Here is an 18,269-nt window from a genome sequence, read left to right on the forward strand (position 1 = left end):
CTGGCATTATAATTCTGAAACATCTGGAAATTGTAAATCCAGAAGGAAAACTCTTGATCTGAGTAAATAGGAGATTCTTAAAGGTTATTTTTTCACTTTGGCTTTCATATCTGGGAAAAAAAGTACTTTTATGCTCCTTACATGCTAGTGACACAATGTTCTCATGAGAACATTCCTTCCTACCACCACTTTTTGTAGAAAACATACCTTATAATAGTGGAAGCTGATTCCAATTTCTCAGAAACTCTATTTGCTGCTTAATCACTGACTTTAGTGGTAGATGACTCAGAGTGCACATCTCTGACTCCACCTGTGCAGGACTCTTTGATCCTGCTGCTTCATTTTCAGTGATATTTGCCAAAGCTGATGCACTGGACTTGTAGAAGAAGCAAGGCAGACCTAAATGTAAACTTATTCTTACAAAGAAATATTGATATTGGCTATTTTCTATTTTAAAACCTATCTTAAGAAAATTGACAGCTGACAGTGCTTTCATGTGCTAAAACCCAGACTGGCAAAAAGATTAAAGCTTAAATTATTTCCATTAGAGAGTAGGTGCTAGTGGAAAACAAACACTGACAGAGTAAACAGCTATTAAAAATACTGGAAATACCAGTTTCAATGATGGATAAAAATAAACTGGTCTGGATCCAGGTGTAGGTATAGGCTATACCTATGTCAGAGTGATAAGGGGATGCATAGATGAGCCTAAGGTCAGGTTGATGGCATTTAATACTGATTTTTTGAGGGGTAGAGATTTAGCTCTCTCCCCATGAAAAACTGATACCTCAAATTCATGGCTGGTAAATGTAGGAGTATAGAATATAAGTAAATAAAGGTAGTATAGAAAGCAATCTTACCCCTAAAGAGTTGCAGCTGGGTTAATTATGAAAGATTAGGAGCAGACCTGATGTTAACAGGCCACACCTGTAGCCAATGAGAAGAGTGTTATAAAAGAGTGGAATGGTTGGCTGAGGGGAACTGGAGTCAGTTGGCTGCTGTGAGAAGGAAGAGTCAGTGCCTAGAGGAGATGCCTGCAAGAAACATGAAGGAGGTATGAAACTCTAGCAATGTGGAACCCTTGCAGTATAATGACAATAGGTAGATGTTTCAAAGTACTGAAAGGTTTGTATGTAACATGCTAACTTATACCCCCTTCTAAAATACCTATAAAGGTTAATCAGGAAGGAATTTTTCCAAGAATACCCTGACAGTTTTTTGAACAAGGCCAGTAGCAATCCAGTGATCAATGCTGTGTTTAGCCACAGAGTTCCTAAATTATTCTATCCTATGCTTGATCTGAGAGTAGTTCATACTTGAATTTAAAAATAAAGCAATGGAAGCTCATTTTCAAAACAAAATTATAGACAGTCTTTAAGTAAGTGACAGCATGTTCCTAACACAGCTTGTGGCAAAACTGCTAAATGGTTGAGTAGGAAACATATTTAGTAAGGTCTGTGTATCGATACTAGACCTGAATTTACATCAACCTGCTTGTCAAGGCAAGCAGAGGTGGGAGGTGAGGGGACAAAGGAACACTTCTTCCTTCTTGCAGTATATTTGTGGGGGTCTCTGGAATTGAATGAACTGAAAACAATGCATAACTGTTCTTACAGTTTGCTAAAGATAAAGAAATGTTCTCTGGAGTTACATAGTAAATCTTTGATTATATTATAGTCATATAGATGTTTTAGAATGTCTAAAGGAAGTCTTAATAAAATTTTTTCTGAAGATGTTGCAATAGACCAAACTGGAAAATGAAAAGCTTTTCATTTTCGTAAGAAAGACTGAATTAAAATATCTGATGCTATCACATGAACAGTCCAGTTCTAAGGGCAGTTTTCTGTCAAGAACAGGGCAATAAAAAGTTTGAGTTTTGCCACCTGATAGCTTTGATACTCTGGGTTTATTTAGTATGTAGCATCTCTACATCTCTCATTTCATATTCTTCTTTCCTCGATTACTCATCCTATAGCATTGCTGAGGTATCATGGAGCTACAAATAATTGTAACATGACATTCATTATTTGCCAAGTGGGGCCTCACTTATCTGCAGCACTTTGTACTACTTAATGGTGTACAAGAAGCTTCTGGAACAGCTATGTGGACAGATCCTTGGAAAGCACATCAAAACTTTAAAAAATGCATAATAAATTCATCCTATTTTTAATTGCACCCTAAGTTTAATTGTTAGTCCAATGTGTTGAGTCATTCTTCAGGAAAGAGTATCTGAGATTCAGCTGTTCATGCAGGATTAGAGGGATTTCTATTTATTCATAGATTTCAAAACAGTCAGGATAGATGGGTGTTTCTACTGGGACAAAGTAATAGCATTTGTAACACCTCTGGAAATTAATTAAAACTCCTTACAGGTAACTTAATGGAAGCAAGTAATGGACTGTGAAGACCCAGGTATTTAATGCATGTCCAGACCATGGTATTTGGGTTTTTGGATGTTAAGTAAGTTTTGTTCATTTATATTTTCATTAAATTTTTAAAAAATATATTAAATTGCCTTTTAGCCATGCAAGAGCACTCTACTCTTTGTATCCATTGGTAGGGAGTTTGAGCATTGAGAATCTCAGAATTAGTTCTGAGTCAATTGCTATTGCAGACCCATCAGAATGGAACTACCTTCTTGATGGAATCACCATAAGCTCATCATTTTGTGTTTTGTCTCTGGAATATATCAAAAGGAAAGCCAATTCATTTGATCTAATTTAAGCCATTTCTAGGGACACAGAGCTGATTTACAACAATGGGAGCTATGCAAAATTTTCAGACATTTTTATATAACGATGAAAGCACAGGTGCATCTACATTTCATCTGCTTTACTTCTATGTTGTAATAGGTTTTCTTTAGACTTATATGCAAAAATGGAATGGGAAATGTAAATAAAAATGCATCCTTTTTAATATCAAAGGGAAGCAGATGCTGCTTGGAATAGACGTTTCCTGGTATCAAACAATTATTGAACTTTTGAGGTCACATATTTCCAAAGTTTCTAATCTTATAACTCTGCAAAACTCTGAAAAGTTTTAAAAAGTGACAAAACTGTCACATGCTACAAAACAAACTAATTGTAATTAGTGCCAATGGAAATCTGTGAAATTTGTGCCAATTTTTGACAAGCAGGATGGAAGGAATAGTTAAAAATCTCTTCCAATCTGAAGCCAGGATTAAACAATTATGCATTCAGCATGTATGTAGCTATCACTGTCAAATTTCCTTGGTGAAAAATACATTCTCTTCTTAGGAGCTATCCATAAAATAATTAGTGTTATAGAATTCATCTTTCTTCTGTTGAGAGGTCGCCAAACTAAAAGGTGAAGCCAGTTATTGCACTCATAATAAATCATAAAGAAATCATAAAACTGTAATACAGTAGAGCAATGTATGCAGACTGGAGTGCTAAGGCCTCTTCAGTGCTAAAATCCATTCTACATGTGAAGTAAAACCAGAATAGAGATTGAGGTAAGATTTTTTTTTTTTTCATCTGTGACACTCTTTAAGAAGGCTGAAAATTATCACTGCCTTTACAGACCTTGTTGATTTCCCCCCACTCAGTGAAACTGGTTTTATTGCAGAATCACAATTTTAGCTGAAATGTCACTTTATCTTGCCAAAGCATATTTGCTCATGTAGTGCACCTGCTTCATCACTGATGTCAGCTGAGCCCTGGATTGGGTGATTTCTAGAAAAATACTACTGCAGAACCAGCCATAATAGTACAAAACTTATGATCAATTGCTCTCTTTCTATCAGGAAGAACAAAAAGGAAAAGAAACCAGTGGGCTTGAGGTCGTGAGGGTTAGTGCAGCTTTTGCTAGAATAATGGGGTAGATGTTAACCACCCAAACCACCAGTATTAACACATTTTAACTGCTGAAGTGGCCCACAGGAAGTCAGAAACCTTCTCTGTCCTCTCATGCACCTTATATGTATGCACCTGGCTGGGTCTGACCTTGTTTATAGGGTTCAGTTAGAAAAACTAAGTTTAATGTGAAAGGCCTTGCAGCTTTCTGCACACAGCCTGGGTAACTTCCCAGAGGTGGGAGCTGCCTGGTGGGAACATGATGCCCCTTCTGAGAGGTCCTTGCACACAGTAAGCAGCAGGAGCCTTACTCCAAATACCACTTCTTTCTAATATCTTTGACAAAATTTCAACAGTAAAAAGAAAAAAAACCCAATAATTTCAATTCAGTGAAATGTCTTTCAAATATTAACTTGTGAAGTAATTATTCATATTTACAGAAATTCCACTGTTAATCAAATTAATAACAGATTTATGCTTGAATATATTATAAAACTAATGATAAGGCATTGACTTTTGCTTTCAAGTATCAAAGACTTTCCTATTTTATAGGTCCTTTTCCTTTCCCATTCACACTGCCTCTTGTGTACTTTGTTTGCCCAATTCCCTGCCCATGTAGAAGCATCTCTGAGCGCTGATGAGCACAGTGAACAGCAAGCCAAGGCAGTGACTCCAGCCTGCTCAGCTCTCTGTTGTGGTCTGCCCTCAGGTATCAGCTTAAGAAGACTCTTCCAAGCAGCTTAACATGTGAGTTAGGCTCCCTTAGGCTTGCATCTAACTACTAACATTTGTCAAGTATGAGTTATTGCACACTGTCCCACTGCATCAGCTCCTGCCACGAGCTTTGCCTGAGCTTGTGTCCAAGGCCACACCAACACTGTGGCTCCACCTTCTCTGCTGTGCTGTTGAGCAGTGTCCCAGACTGTTTATCACCATTCAGTGACAATAATGTTATTGAATCATAATTTGGGTGAAAAGAGAGACCCCCAGAGGCCATCTTAACCTGCCCCCCACTCAGCTGGACCTGGAGTGATGGGGTTGCTCTGGGCCACATCCAGTTCAGTCCTGCACACTGTGTGTGCTGACCACAAGCAGCAGCTGGATGCCCTGCCCTACCTGTGGCCACCTTATTTTCATGACAATCAGGAGCAGCCCCAAATTTCCCCCCACTGCAGGCCACCCTGCAGAGAGAGATTCCACCTCAGCCCCCAGGCAAGCCAGCATCCATGTGGTAAAGCAGGCATGAAAGCAGTGCTGACTAAACCTGGTCCCGACTACCCTGCTCCTGACTAAAGTAGCATGGGGTAGGAAGATAATGGAGATAATTAGGCAAACTAATTAATGCTCAGCCTTCATCTGTGCCTTGCAGTTGCCCCTCACTCTGCTTGAGAGAACCACAAGTGTGGTTTGTTGACCTTTCCTTTGTGCTCAAAGAGAAGTTTAAACAGGTTATTTTCAAGACATGTGGCAAACTGTTCATAGAAGCATAGAATTTTTAATGCTAGAAAAGACCTCTAATATCATCAAGTACAACCTTTAACCCAAAGCTGTAGTGTTCACCACTGATCCGTGTCCCCAAGTGGCACAACTGCATGTTTTTCAAACACTTCCAGGAATGCTGACTCCATCACTTCTATGGGCAGCCTGCTTTGGTGCTTGAACGCTCTTTTGGTGTAGAAGTTTGTCGCAGACATCTTTTCATTAAAAATCCTTTCTTAGGATTTTTCTGCCTGAGAAGCTGAGAGGCTTCAGGAACAAAATGTAAACAATGGTTATCTGCTGCTGTGGAATGCAACAGGTGCATCTGTGATTGGCCCATCTTGGATGTTTACAATTAATGGCCAATCCCAGCCCAGTTAGCTTGGACTCTCTGTCTGAGACACAAAATTTTATTACTCATTCCTTTCTATTCTTAGCTTAGCTAGCCTTCTGAGATGAAACTTTTCCTTCTATTCTTTTTAGTATAGTTTTAATGTAGTGTATATCATAAAATAATAAATCAAGCCTTCTGAAATATGGAGTCAACATTCTCATATCTTCCCTCTCCTGAAAACCCCTGTGAACACCATCACAGAAGTTTTTCCTAATATCCAATCTACATCTTCCCTGGTGCAACCTGAAGCCATCTTCTCTTGTTCTGTCACTATTTACCTGGGAGAAGAGATTGACCTCCACCTGGCTACCACCTCCTTTCAGGGAGTTACAGAGAGTGATAACATCTCCTGTAAAACTCCTTTTCTTCAGGCTAAACGCCCACAGCTCCCTCAGCCACTTCTCATAAGAAGAGCTCCAGCCCCTTCACCAGCTTTGTTGTCCTGCTCTGGACAAGAAGTTCTTTCCATTTTCCTGCTTTTATGCTATTTATTACCCCTACATCATCACCTAGGTAGCAGTGTGGGTCTCCTAAGCAGAAGGATGCTGCTGCTAATTCTGGATTTGCTGAATTGAACATTAATTTTTTTTTTATATCTTTTTCTATCTTTTTTTTTTTTGAGAAGGATATGCTGCACTAAAAGTCATAAAGAATTTGGAATTTCCAAATACTGCCATAAATAAGCAAGTCTGGTGAATATTCCTGATTTTTTTAATCTTATTACTACTTGTTCTGTGTTGTCTTCAACAAAAGTGTTGTCCTGAAATACTGTTCATCCAAATTCTGTCCAGCCTCAGGGACTCCAGGGTCTGATAGCTTGTGGCTGGCATCAGTTCAGTAGTGCAGAGTGCTCTGTAAAAGGCACAACCAAAGTCCAACTCATTCTTCTTTACGTTTGCTCTGGAGAGGGGAAGAAAGATAATTAAGCAGAAAGAATGTGGAATCATTGCCATCCATATGTCTTTGAATGCAAATTATCGTCTGTAAGCTGGAGATTTTTACATCATTTTATGTAAAAGAAAGAAACACAAGTCCCGTAGGATATATACTAAACTAAACCTAAAAGTTATTCCAGCATAAAAAAGCAAATCTAAATCTGCTAAAGCCTTTCTGTTGAATTAAAATAATATTTTTTTACTAATTAACGCTAGCTCTAAAATATGATAGCTCCAGTAGATTTGTCTTTAAATAACCATTAAGAGTAAAAAGATAAAGTGGAAAAGTGACAGAGAATTAAAGAACAGAATTTAAGATCCCATAGACCACTGTTCAGACTATTAAAATAAACTGAAATAATGCACAATTTATGATGTGGGGTTAAAATAATAAATTTCAAAAATTAAACAGAGTCGAAGGGTTAGTAGGAATGTATTAGAGTTGAGGAGCATATGGCATTTTGGAAGAGATTTATTTTGCTTTGTAAGGAATGTTACTGAATTAAATTTAAGGAATGTTACTGAATTAAATTTAATGAGCAGGGAAAATGTACTCATCTGTATGGTTCACAGTGATTGTAGGTAACCTGAGATGAAAGAAAAATAAATGGGCTTCTAGAAATTCTAGTAGTTTTTGCCTAGATTCATCTTACTTTATTTCAGCCATCAAAAAAGATACAGCTCTAATCCAAAGGAGTCATCCAGGCTCACTCTGTAGTCAGTGGAGAGAAAGAGCAGTCTCCAGAGACCTATTCATTCTCTTAACACAGATGAGATGAATTATCTTTTATTTCATTGTCCATCTCTCATCACTGAACACAGAGGAGTGTAAATGGTTAATTTAGACTAAGAAGGCAATTTATTTCTCCAGTCCTTTGTTCTCTGAAGTATAGATGTTTAGAGTGAGGATTGGGCTACAACACTTCAAGGCTTTTAAAATTTTTTGACTCTAGGAGGCAACCCAGTGAGGATTTAATGGTTAGTGTCTCTGGAGCATCACTACAGCATCCATCAGCAGGGCTTACCTGGTAACTGTGTAACTTTGTGGCTGCTATTCCAACAGATAAAAACACAGTCAAATGCCTTCCACTACAGACACTGACTGGCTTCTTGTGATTACAAATCCAAATGTTCATCTGGACTGTTGTACAGCCTGTCCCTGCAATGCATTCTGATTTGGGCTATGGAACAGGTGACAGAAAGCACTTAGTGGAAAGCAAAGAAAGTGAAAAGTCCATTTGGCTCCTCCATCTGCTGCCTCGTGCTTCCTCCCTCCCAGGTGCAGTTATTTTCATACAGGCTGTCGATGCAAACCTCCTTCCATATTTTTTGTATGTACCATGAAAACAAAGATTACAAATGCTAATTACTAACCTTTATCAGTTATTTATTTTTTTTTATAGCGGGTTTCACTTGTGGTGAGAAATCAGCACTTCATCTGTTGGTGCTAATTAGCTTGAGTCATGATCTCCACAGCAACACCACTTCTGAAGGACGTTTTTTAGCGAGTTGAGTGAAATGCCAGATGTCAAAAGTTCAGATTAAGACCAGCAATCCAAAACCTGAGATTTAGCCACCCTCTGATACCTCAACATTTCTGCTTAAGCATCTGACAATAGTTAAGAAACTCAAACCTTCACCTTTAATTAAACTGAAATTTCTAAATATCAGTGCTTTAATAGTCTTTAAATAAAAATGACAGTGAAGCACAAATGGACTTTATTAAATCTGGCATATTGTGCTGATAGGGCACACAGAGAATGAAATAAATCAAAAGATTTTCTGAGTAAAATGATTAAATTCTTCCCCTTCCCATCCTTTTTCATGTACATAAGACTCAAATTCAGTATCACACATCAATATACTGGCAATTTTTTTAAGGGAAGGATTATATTGGTAGGCAGAAGGAATACCAATCTCTGTGAAAGAGTATTACAACACCTATTTTGTAAAGATGTCCAACATTATGCTTCAGAGCTTAAGTTGTTCTGTTAGTATTGGCAACTGGGGGATTGACAGAGACAGCACATATCTTTTTTTGATCCATCATGGAACTTCTTACTTTGACTGCTTGGATTGCTGATTGTGCAAGTTGAAAATTGAAGTAGAGAGAATTGATGTTGTGGGGAGGAAGAGGGGAGAAAAGGAAAAGAAATAACATACAAATTGAGTTTGGAGTGTGACAGTTGTGTAACAAATGAAAAAGGAAGCATAACAGGGTTGTCAGGAAGATGCTAGATGATTCTTCACAGAGATGCATCTATGAGAGAAAAACTATCCTTTCCATTATTCCTTCCCCTATCTTCTCCTACAAAACCCACTTATAGTTTGGTTTCAACTAGTATCACAACTCTTCAGTTTTGATATGTCCATGAGGAATGTTGCCTCAGCAGGTGATGTTAGGCCCAAGACTCATATTTTCTGCATCTCATTTATATTTAATGATTTCAAAATTATATAGCAACAGACTTGGAAAGCTACTTTGTGCTGTTGTCCTCTGGGACTTCAACAAAGACTTTCTTTGCATTGCATTCTTCCAGAAAATCATCTCTATGTCTTCCTCTTCTATTAGTACCTGTGCTGAATGATGAACCATATATTCAATATGACACTCAAACAGAGAATTAATGCATCTGAAACCACTAACCAAAATTTTCATTGTCAAAGCTATATTTCTGAGCTTCAAATGGAAGTTTTTTCTTGTCTAAGTGAGTTTAACTGCTAATTAGTATTGAGTTCATGCCAAGTTATTGTGGTTCACAAAGTGTCTTTAAAAGATATCTTTTATAGAGCAGAAATCTTCTGCCAGTGAAGCTGTCTTTCTCTTTATTAATCTAGACAGGGATAGAAGGGTCCTTTATTATGGAGCTGCTATAAGAACCTGAGCTAAATAACACATATACACAAAGCAGCTTGGAGGATGCGCTTTACCCTTCCTGTCAATCTAAAGAGCTCTTCTTTCTCCACAGCAGCAGTTTTGAACATATCCACAGGTGACCTTATTTCCAGTCTCTTGACCTTATTTCTGAGATCTGTCATCAAGCATTAATTCATTTTATAGTCCTTAAATAAGCTTTAATAAATAAAGGCAAAAGCTTAGCAAAGCGTAAATGAAAGTCACAGGTAATACAAATCCAGTTTGACTTTAGTTGTATGAATGGGAAATAAGATGACTGAAAACTGTTGTAAAGAAGGCGAATCAGAAATAAAAAATGATTAAGGGCTTTTCAGAGGCAAACTTTGAAAGGCATTTTTATTCAAAATAGACCAATAGGTTTCTTTTAAAATGTGAAATAATTGAAGATAATTAAAACTTAAAATATGTGTATTTATCTATGCGGTAGAAAATCATATTATAATATTCACTTAACTCATTCAGAGTAAGAAAATGATTCTGCATTGCAGACACCAGTATAAAGAGATACTGTGCTTTAAAATGTTGTTTACCTTGCACTAAATCTATGTTCAGGAACAGGTGCTAATTTCCATTGAGTTCAGTCCCTTGAGTCTTTGAAACTGTGTCTCTAAGCTGAAGTTAGCTGCCTTTCCAGTGAAATGGTGACTCATTAGTGATATTCAGGTTAATATTTGAAGTTTTGAGTACAAACATTTCTTTTTTTTTGTTTATTATCTAGGCACTCTGATTTTAAACGGCTGATAAAAAAACCTGTCTGCTTTAATCTGCAGGGTCCTATTCTTTATTAATCACTGTATTTGAGATTAGGATTTTAAGTGCAGCTCTTGGTTAGCCTGAGAACCAGGCTTCTTTGGCAGCTGTTGGTTCCCAGGTTGGATTGCAAGAGCCACTTTTGCAACAGAATTTCCATCAAGTTCATTACTTTACTGGTACTTTGTATGACCTCAAGTGGCTTTATATTTCTTCTTTGGGAGCTCTTGGTTTAGAACCTGAGAGTTTTAAGAACTAGTTTTAAAGCTGGTTTTATTCCTTTTTTTTTTCATTCTATAAATAAGTTTTATTTTATGTTCATTTATGTGATTTTATTAATTCCATTTACCCATTTTATTTGTTGTTTATTTTTTCTCTTCCTTCAAAGCTCTTGATCTGCATTACACCTGCTAAATAATTTAAACATTATTTTTTAGGGAGTACTGTGAAACAAATCTGTTTTATGCTGTTTTCAGCATAAAATTCTGCCTTTAATTGGGAGATAATATTTGTCAAAGGGCACCATTTCTTGAGATATTCTTGGAGGGGACAATGCACCCTTATCACAAAATACTGAAACAGAACCAGAAAAATCTTCAATGTGTGCAATACCTATTTGATAGCATTTACATTTCATGACCTCCAGTAAAATGAAGATGGAAAATGCATCCAGTAATCACAGGTTCAGATACTGAGCCACTAGAAATGGCATGATTCCATATGTACTGAAACAAAACTGGTATGGCTCACTCATTAGAATAAATGATGTCATGAAAGGCATCCATAAGAGAGAGACAAATGGATATAGAAGAAAAAGGAGTATCAATGTAAATTTCAAGGAAAACCTTATTTTTTAAGCTGTGATAGATCTACCAATGAGTTTGGTCAAGTGCTACAAGTCTCAGGCTAATATGAGTGGAATGGCTCTTCAGCTCCAGTACTGAACATCAGTATTTGGATTATAGGAATTTGATTCTTATCACTAATGGCATCTGTTCTTGACCGCCTTGGATCTTTGAACAAATGCAGCACAAGAAAGGTAAAATCCAGGAAGAGACCTGATGTTTACTGAAGTCAGAAACCTGTTGGTTAAGAATGCTATTGGGTTAAGGTGATGGCATATTCTATTCATTTATTTCCTTCATTTAAATTTACACCTTTAGGGAAATGGTAATGCTGTGGATTCTCCAATTCACTCAATTAATTTTAAAAGGTCACTATTTATATTACTGAGCACTGTACATTCCATACAATTTACGTGATGACTCTTCCTAATTTCAGTTGTCAATTAAGTGAAAGTATCTCAGATTTAACTGGCCTTTGATGGCTGTCAAATCTTCCATGTTGCAGGACTGCACTCAGACCATGTTCTCCTCAAAAATATTCAGAAGTCGGGTTATAAAAACTTATTAAGATGCTGAGCTGAAGATATTTGCAGCCTTTTAATTGTCATATTATTCTGTAAGAATTTGATATAGTCCTCCACAGTTACATGAATGGACTGGTTTGCATTTGGAAATAGAGTTTTGTGGTGTGTAGGCTGCTTTCCTGAAATCTCTGGAGCTGCCAGGTGTTGTGCATCCTATGTCTGTGCTACTCAGCAAAGGAGGAGCAAGAGGGGGCCATTAGCACTCAGTATAAAGGCAAATGACTGGATCATGTCTGAATATCTTAGGATTTGTCTCCTGTGTTGAAGAGCTGTCTTGAAAAGAGCTGGCTGGAGTGAGCTGAAGCAAAGGCAATGCTGTCTAACAGTGACATGATGCAGATGATTGGGGATCCACTTCCTCTTCCATTGGTGTGGTTTTTTTTTCTTACATTGCTTGCTCAACTTTCTAATGAAATCAAAGTTATTTATATGTATAATTTATTATTGAGTTTTTACTATTACATCTATTACAAAAAGAACAAAAATATGGTTAAATCAAAGATGTAATTAACTTACTAGATCAATGATTCCCATTAGTCACATCAGCAAATAGATTTAGTGGATAACCATTTTTGTTTTGATTATATAGCTATAGCTGAAAGATACTCCATCATTTTAATTCCCTCTTGGTGAAATTTAAGGAAGGCCTCCCAGATACAGTGTTTTAAATCATGAGGGTGCTGATCTGGTGAAAGCTTCTGTAGGCAATAAATTTACACTAGATTTTAATTCTTAGAACATGAACTAAGGGATTAAAGCCTGCTGAATCCTCCAGAATAGAAAGGTTGTAAAGGAACTGTGAATCCTCCTTGATCTCTCAAAGAAGTTGCCTTGTAGAGTGCCACTTATTAAAAGACATATAAGGCTCAATACCTGTAATCTTAGAAGAAAAACATTGTAAAGATGGACACTTTTGAAGGAAAAAGTGCAGGGTTTCAAGGACACAGAGTTGTAGAAGGGAAATGATAATTTTTAGAGTCAAAGCCTTGAGGGTCCAGGAGCCATTAAAAAAAGTTGGCTTTATTTCTATTTATGATAAAAATCTGTGGTCATAGAGAGCTATGCAAATGGCATCATTTTAGTTCTGTCACTGGTGTTCCTTTATTTCTGGTAAAAATCCAATAGTCTCAGAAGATCTGTCTGGAGTAGAGATGAATTATTTTATCCACAGTTTTTCTGAACTATGTAACCAATGCTTTCTGAGGAAAAATCAGGTGAGAAAGCAGGCTATGGAACTTGGACAGGTGTCACTGTTACATTTTTGGAGGCTGGATTTAATGTCCAAGTCAGTGCCCAAATAATCTGTATTCTTCCACTGTGTAGTTTGGGTGTTTTTCTGAAAGCAGAATCTTCTCACATTGAAAAATCACAGATTGAGAGTGAAGGGGTAATAAATTGAGAGAGTGTAGAGTAGTTATCATTTGTGACAAGTGATAAGAAGCCAATGAGATAAAATAACTGAGCCTTTTCTTTCTTTGATAAATACACATTTATGGTAAAAAGGATGATCTTAAAGCTATTTCCAGTTACATGGATTGTTTTGTTTACGTTCAGCTATAATCTTTGCAGTTTTATAAAAATACCTTATGTTGTGTCCCCTATTGTAAATCATCAATGCCATGATTGCTATGAGATAAGTAAGATTAGGATTACATTATCCAATTGGTATCACATTTACCTTTGCTTTGCATTATTCATTTAATACATTTTCGTTTGGGGCAGATTTTTTAGAAAGCTATTTCTTTAGTTATAGTAAGTGTGGATATGAGATGTGTTCATTTGAGCTTTTCTAGATGATAGTAGACAGAATGAATATGTAGGAAAGAACAGTAGCACTAACTGCACCAGTTTTAGGATAAAAATTGCAAGCAGGTCAAATAATTGCAGCGATTACTTTGGTTACTTAAAAGTTGGGAGATGGAAAATTGCTTAGAAATATTTACCAGTTTAGAATGGGATGTGAGAGAAAACACCCAATCCAGTTTGAGGATAACAAGGAGAATGAGAAGGTAGAATACAGGAATAATCTGTCAAGAATCAGGCTTGTATACCAATGATAAACTACTGAAGATAGTAAAGTATCATGGTAATGTCAGGGACTGTGAATGATCAGCAGCTCAGTTTTATTTCTAAACTGAAGGTGGCTGTGACACACTTGTTTTTATTTGTGGTAAATTCTCTGTGTGTGTCTAAGCTTGACCAGGCAAACCTGCTGTGATGTATTCCACAGGAGGTTTGTGACAAGCTCTGGAAGGCTTGTGAGTGGCAAAGATGACACAGCAGTTAAGCACCATCATCTTTTACTGCCTCAGAACTGCTGGTCCAGTGCCTCCTAACAGTGGATTGTTGCCTCAGCAGTGGTTTGAGCTACTGTAAACATTCAGCTTGCCTGTGCAGAAGGAAGAAAGGACTGCTTTTCTCAACAGGAAATCAAATTATCACCCCAATTCTGCAATGCTTTTTAAAGACAAGGATGCAGCATATTCCTTGGTTAAGCCTGGCTTAGCATGGCTAAGTCTGTGCTCCCTAGTTTTCTGTCTAAAGGAAGCCATAATGAGGAATTTAGAAAGCCAAGCAATAACTACTAAAAGGCAACTCTATCCTTTGATGAAGACTATGCAAATGTGAGTGTGGGCTCAGGCTGTGTAGGCATTGATTACAGGATCTAAAGAAAGAAAGTTCACTGCAGAGTTTTATAAGCTGAAGAAGGACCCCCATCCATGGTCAGAGTTTGAGACATTGGCTCTGGAAAATCAAGCTGGAAATGCTGACTGGTTTGTGCTTATCCTCATTTAAATGGGAACACTTGATAGTCTGCCTGTAGGTTTTTCCATGCCTAATACTGCAAAGATCAAGATTGGTCATAGCATCCAATATAGAATATGGGGTTTTGTTTATTTTCTTCTGTTAAAGGCAATCTTTGGGTTTAATAACATAATATGGAGAACATTTTTGATCTTGAGACAAACATTTCTAATGTGCTTTATTTTCAATTCACACCCTTGCATCTGAAATGAGAAGGGACATGGAGCCTTGTTTGGATCTTTAATCTATAGAAGTTAAATCTGAGGAGGTTAACAATGTTGAGAAGATTTACCCATCTTTTTAATTTGCAAGCACACCAGAGACAAAAGTGAAATCCACTCACATCAGGAAGGGAACTTTTTCTAAGTTACACCTTTTGTTGCACAGAAAGTGCAGTTGCAATTGGCATCCCACCCTCAAAGACCCATTAAAATGGATGTAACAGAAGCTTACAGACACAGGCATACAGTTGATTCTGTGGGCCTTGGTGCATTAATGCATTTGATTCAAACACAGTAGGAAAAGGTTCCAGTTTGGAGAGGAAAAGAATTTACTTAAACTCAATTGGCTTTTTAGAGACCTGAATGTGCTGTCTTGGCACAAAATGTTAGTTTAATTTTTTTTTCTCACTGTAATTTAGATATTTGTAGTAGAAATGCAAAAATATATTAACATTTACAGAAAACATGTCGAGAAAAAATTGCAAGCAAAATACTTCCCTGTGTAGTATTTTCTATTTTCCCAAAGTTAATCAAGATTTGAAGAACAAAGAAAAGAAAAATTATGTTAAAGCACTGATCATTCTAACATTAATTGCTCTCAGTTGTTGTTATGAAGGATTTCTATTCTTACTGTATAGGGCTTCATGTCAGTCAGGGATGCTAAAAGTTCACCAATAAAAATAAATTTTCTAAACAAATTTTTAATATATGCTGCTTAAAATGTAGGATTTCTGAATTGTATAACTGTATCTCTAGTATTGTACACTGGATTAGAATGTACCCCCAAATGTATTTCTATTTTCCTTATGAAATATGAGTTCCCTACAGGCAACATTTGAATATCTCCCATATGGCCCAGCTTATGAATCTATGGAACAATTAGTAATTTTCATTATTAAATGAGTTTATCTGCATTCTCTATAAGAATAGTACTTTATGGAGATAAAAAGCCTACAAAACATAATGTGATAAAGCAATATTACATATGAGATACAATTTAACACTGAAAATTTATTTATTTATTTTTATTTCATTAGGCTGCTAAATCTTAATGACAATATATTCAGATCAAACCAAAGTATGCAGCTTTTTACTAATACTATCTAATGACAGGAATAATAATTTAAAGAGCCAGTGAATATGTCAAATGGAAAATCAAATAAATATTTTTAAAAATTAATTAATGAATCCTTATTGCCTCATTTTATCTTTGTTTTATTATAGATGCTTGTTTTACTTTGCTTATTTCCTTGAACTCTAAGATATTCAATCTGGAAGACAACTTTCCCCATTTCTAATCTAATGACTGCATCTATCACTTCTGCTGCAGCTTCCTATATTACACTCTTCATTCTAATACTTGAGTTGTACATTATGTAGAGATGAAAAAAGCAATCATTGAATATGAGAAGGTTTTTTTCAACCCTTATTTAACAATTTGTTTCATCTGGTGAGTCTCTAACATCTGACAGAGGAAATTTGACGATCAACTCAGCAAGATACCTCAAATTTGACCTAGTACTCAAGGCATAACTCCTTTCATCCTTCTTGAAGCTGATGCATGTATTGTATTTTTCATGTCAAATTCTGGCTGTTTCCCTCCTGGTATCCCTCCTTTGTTACTGTGAGGGCTCCAGGAGAGACCCCTAGGAAAAAAACAGTCACAAAATTTCTCCTGTATCTATCTTTTTTTAATTTTCCCAGACTCCTGCTACTATAGAAGATAATGGTTAAATACAAGAAAAAAGTCATTCTGTTTGCTCCCCTGATAAACATAAACAAACCCCATATCAATTTGTTTTCTGCTGTAACACTGTCAAGATAAACATACAGTTACATGTCACATGGTTGTTACAACAACGACCACTTTTTATATTTCAGCATTGGACTAGTAAGGCAATTAACAACGCTCAATGTTACAGAGAAAATGTTTCTCTTCATCAGAAAATGCATGCATTGCTGCTAAATACCTAATTTACACCTTATTCCTGAAACTGCACTGACCAAAGGAACCAGACTGAATAGGTGAATATCAGTGAGGGGCCTGTTTATTTTTGGGGGCATGGGGAGAAGGATACCCTGGTATCTGTAGGAGTGTCCTAGTGTGACTGCTTTGGCACTAGGAAGAATCTGATGCTGACTCCTGTGATGTAGCACACATATTTTTAATCTTTCTGTCTCAATTCATGCAAGATATTGAAGGGATGACGCCAAGACCAGAAAAATTTTTCTAGATTTTATATTTAGTAAGACTTTCATAGCAAGACTAAAAAAATCTTGTGACACCAGGAACTTTGAGGTGATAAATTTGAAATGGGTCATTCCTCCATTTGCCCCCTGAGGCAGTGCAGCTCAGAGGGATGCTGTTAGAGCTCTACCTTTCACTGAAATTTGGTTGTGTTAAATTCTGCATGGAGCTTATCCAATCCCTTGATAGTTTATCAGAAGTAGTTTATAGCTATTCCATTTTTCAGAAAAGAAAAATCTGAGCATGCTGAAAATAATCAAATATATTAAAACAAATGCTCAATTTTAACAGAAGAAGGACTTCAATTATCTGTTGTAAGTTATTGCTTATCAGTGGCATTGCTGATAATTGCTATACCTCCAGGTGACAAGTAATAATTTAATCTTGAAAAATGAATGTTGGAAACCACTGTGTATTGTTTAGCAAATGCACAGCAGAACAGTCTTCTAAAGCTGAATTTTCATACAGTTCTAAGGTTATTGCACTGCCTTTCAAGTTTTATTGATGGGTGAACAATGGAATGATTATCATCTTATTGTGATAATTCCTGTCTTCTCTATTTTGTTTCTATCATTAAATTTCAAAGCAATTTGCAGTGGAAGTCAGTATTATTATTACTGTTCCCCAGGAAATACAGAAGTGATGTGACTTGTCCAGCATATAGGAGCTGAAACAGAAATGGACAGGTAAATGCTTCAAATAAAATTAGGTTTGGTTGTCTTGTGGGACAAGAGGTCTCCTGTGCACAAAAGAGTGCAGAGGGGAAAATCCTATTTGTTTCATCTTAATTATGCCATAGGGTAGATCATTGCTTAAGAAAAAAGAAGCCATGGTCTGATTCAACAGCAAATATATAGATACAGAATCTTGCTTCAAATGTAGATATAGAGTGACTACAAGCTTGGCATGATTAAGCACTTAGTTATGGTGGTTTTCTGCACCTATGCTGTGCATCTGCCACAATCTACCAGTATTTTAGCTGGGATATTTTAGGAAAAAAACCAAAATACCTTTTTAATTTTCTTATGTTCTGATTGGATGTTTACACTTTAGTTAAAACAATATCCCAAATAATTATGAAGTTTATGTTTTTACTATAGTAGACGTGAGTAAATGAGACACTTCTGAAAATGTAGTTTTCTGAGTTAATTAAGTGAAAGAAAATTTATCCTTGCTTCTGCTCATTGCTGATTTTCCTCTTGGTAAAAAATTCAACAGCTCTCTATGAGAGCCACTCAAAGAACACTGTGCCCCTTTGGCACAGACTAGTAAACAA

The sequence above is a fragment of the Agelaius tricolor genome, unplaced genomic scaffold (genome assembly GCF_023055355.1).
Source record: "Agelaius tricolor isolate 1412-34295 unplaced genomic scaffold, bAgeTri1.0.p SCAF_24, whole genome shotgun sequence".
Taxonomy (NCBI): domain Eukaryota; kingdom Metazoa; phylum Chordata; class Aves; order Passeriformes; family Icteridae; genus Agelaius; species Agelaius tricolor.